This window comes from Mastomys coucha, chromosome X (genome assembly GCF_008632895.1).
Source record: "Mastomys coucha isolate ucsf_1 chromosome X, UCSF_Mcou_1, whole genome shotgun sequence".
Lineage (NCBI taxonomy): Eukaryota > Metazoa > Chordata > Mammalia > Rodentia > Muridae > Mastomys > Mastomys coucha.
Window position 1 is genome coordinate 99,795,628 of NC_045030.1, and position 3,739 is coordinate 99,799,366.

Consider the following 3,739-nt stretch of genomic DNA (forward strand, 5'->3'; position numbering starts at 1 on the left):
TGTGTATGTGTGTATGTGGTGTGTGTGTGTGTGTGTGTGTGTGTGTGTGTGTGTGTGTGTGTATCTGGCTGTGTGCTGTCTCCACAACAATGCAGCAAGCCTCCCTAAAGAGGAAGCTTTTATTCAATCCATTCCTCCCAGGCACAGGGCTGGGCACCTGGCATGCTTCAGGCCAATCTGGTTTTTGCTCCTGGTGTTAGGCACTGTTCAGGGCTATTCTGAAAGGGTAAAGATTCCACATGCCTACTATCCTCCTGGTCCCTGAGCCTTGGGGTCTGTCTTCCTGGGTTTCTTGCTCTAGGAGAGTCTGCACTGACCTGTGGGCTGAGGTCTCTGGGTCTCGGGCGTACGCCTGTGCACACTCTCTGTTAAGTGGCCATCTTGCAGGGAAATGAGGGTGGGACCGGCGCAAACACTGCAGCTGAATAGGATCTTTGTGGCCTAATGATTTTGGAAAACGATTTGCACGGCAAGCTTATTATTCAGAGGATGGGAACCAGCTGTTCTTCCTTTTCTGACAGTGGGATGGGAAGGAGTGGACAGGAAAATGGGAGCTGCAGAGGAGAGAAGCAGTTCTCTGGCTTAGAGAAGCCAGTGTTTCAGGCACCTGCAACCTTAAGCTTAAGATGCAGCATCCTCTCGTGGGAACTCTTAGAACAGGTCACCTTCTACTCTAGTTCACCCTGGCTAAAGGCTTCTTCTCTTGAGACTCAAGAGAATACATTCTCAGGGAACAAAATATCCCCAAGCTAAACAACACAGGGCAAGACCCGAACAGAAGACAGAAGGATGTAAAAGAGCCTTATGAAGTTCTGGGACAGAGACTTGGGACTATATGGGTAGGGCCACAGAAAGAATTATTCCTCAGTCCTTTCTGCGCTCTCGCTGGACCAGTGAGCAGGGATGGCCTCAGAATGCAGAATGACGACACCGGCAAGTTTGTGGGCCTGTACGTGCCGTGGAAATGCTCTGCAAGCAAGTGCATCATTGCTGCCAAGGGCCACGTGTCCATCCAGATGAATGTGGCTACGGTTGACAGGAACACAGGCCGGTTTAATGGCCAGTTTAAAACCTACAGCATCTGCAGGGCCATTCACAGGATGGGTGAGTCAGATGACTCTATTCTCCGACTGGCTAAGGCCAATGGAATTGTCTCAAAGAACTTTTGAGCAGAAGAAATCAAGAATAATTTGTTACAAATAAAAGCTGTACCTGTGACATCTAAAAAAAAAAAAGAATTATTCCTCACCGAAGGCCAAATATAGAACGGAACATATGGAAGTTACTTGTGAATCTATTAATCTTACTCACTGTAGCAAAGGCAGCTACTGAGCCCATTTTATTGGTAAGAAACCTGAGGCTCATTTGGAAAGGTGAAGTGACTTATCCAGGATCACACACCCAAAACAGCAGGCCAGGGTTTGAATAACTCTTCTTTCCAATACTCTACAGATGTTAGTGTCCAAGCACACTAGAAGAGAAAGAAACGGGAAGAGAATGACATGACATAGGCTAACCTGACCGCAATAATAGCCAATGGAGAAGTTCTAATGCTCAACGGCACGGTTTGAGCACCAGAGTCGGCTGAGGTTAGTTTCAAGGCTAACCCCAGTCTTTCTGACTCCGAAGAGAATGGTGTTAGGGCTATACTCTTAGGTGTCATCGAGAATGGGTCTGATTTCATTCCAAGTGCAGCTCCACCTGGATATCTCTGTCAGTGCCAAGGTCTGATTTCCCGAGAGACAAGGAGGCTGGTCTCCACCCTCACAGAGTGACTGATAGGTTGAACAAAGCGAATAGATGTACTGGTACCCTCAGATGGGACTGTGCACTTGGGTGTTCAGTGTTAGAATCTACATAAGCCAATGAAGGTCAATGTAGTGAGTAGACTCGTCTTTGGGAGAGTGGGAGTGGGGTGGGGTTGCAGTCTCTAGTCTGCAGAAAGATTTTACTTTCTTCCCCAAACTGCAAGCAGTGGGCTAGGCTCTCTACTCCTCAGCCCTATCATTTGCTCTTCCCCTGGCCACCTGGGAAGGGGAGTTTGTTCCCAGCATCCCTTCCTCCTGCTGCCCCTGCAATAGCACCATGCCCTTTTGTGTTTTAAGGACTTTAAGGTTGCTCTGGACAGAAAAACAAGTGGCAAGTGGGGGGAGGGCAAGCCTCAAAGGGTCAAGAGAGTAGGGTCCCAGTTGCCCTTGGTAGTCATTGAAATGGAAATAGGGCTGAGACAGCCATTCTCATAGGCCCTTCCCAAATTCCTTTTCTTCTATGGTTTCATGGACACCGCTTGTAACTTCATTCTCTCTTTTATGCCTGTTCTTGTGACTCCTGTATTCCGCAGCAAGACACCCTCATGATCAGCTCCCACCCCCACCCTACATCCACACCAATAGGCTCTAGGGGAGCGGAGACCCTCTTAGGGCAAAATAATAGGCATCATGATTAACATCATTCAACTGGGCCCAGACTCAAGTGGGTCATTTACATGAACCCTGGTTTGCTAGTGCAGGGCAGGAGCTTAGTAATCAACAAGGTTATCCCTTCCCTCTATGTCTAGTCTTTAGGAGAACAAAGAAGGAAACTGAGGCCCAGAGAAGGGAAAGGGTGTTCCCTCAAGCTTATCCAGCAAGCACAAAGCTATGCCAGAACCAAAGAGGCCAGGGCTCCTGGAGGTATGGAGGGCTCTGGCTAACTTTGCTATTTTATTGTCAACTCTGAGGACCAAAGATTTGAGTGGCTGGGGATGAGCTATAGAAGGACATCAGAGTCAACTCATGACTTTTTTACATAGGGACTATCCAAAGAGACTTGTCCCTAGGTAAAGAGCAGCTCAAGAAACTCCCATCTACTGCTGCAAGACTGGTCCTCATGATAATCCTGCCTGGGAAGAAGGGGGTGGCAGTAAAAGATGAGGAGAGCAAATGTCACAACTGTAAAGGGACATGATAAAGGTCACATCCCTAGAAAACAGTGTTCTAGAATAAGAGCCTTATCCTGTGATGCTTCCTGCTGCCACAGAGGACCCCTCAGAGCTGTTGCAGCCATGCCTAAGTCCAGCCTGGGTCCTTTTCCCCACGCTCCCTCAACCCACCTCCAGTTTACCTGACTGGCCTGGATCACAGTGGCCCATAAGGGATCCTCAGGACAGTGTTCCACAGAACACACAGGCTCTGACTTTGTCACCTCTGAGGATTCCGAGGACTTGAGAGGCAGCTCTCAGTAGATAGCAGGACAAGCAGATAGTGGTGATGGTGTGTACAAGATTTGTTTAGATATGGTTGTGAGTGGGAATGCATGATGGCTGAGTTGAGTATCCAAGTCAATTTTCTACTGTGCTTTATAAAAGATGACTGGTCGAGATAGATGCCTGAACATATATGACTATATATACATGTCTGTCCACAGGTGGCACTGTGTGTATGGATGTACATTTCCTTTTGTAAATATGTCTGTGTCTAGGTTCATGTATAACTCTGTGTATGCATGCCTTTAACCATCTGAGTTCATCTATCCGGTGTCTGGGTATGGCTGAGTGTGGTACAAAGGGCTGTGCTGATATCTGTGCCTCTGCAAATTATGTAGGTGCCCAGGAGTATACAGGTGGCTGTGTGGCAAGGCCACAGTGGTGGCAGTCTTTTTCTGCCTGTGTATGTGTGTGTTTGTGTGTGTGTGTATATGTGTGTGTATATGTATGTGTATGTATATATGTGTGTGTGTGTATATATATATATATGTATAT

General features: G+C 47.5%; 1 pseudogene; it reads left to right on the forward strand.

Moving 5' to 3' along the window:
• Positions 1-914: 914 nt before the first annotated feature.
• LOC116093730 lies at positions 915-1,169 on the forward strand (annotated as a pseudogene).
• The last annotated feature ends 2,570 nt before the right edge of the window (positions 1,170-3,739 follow it).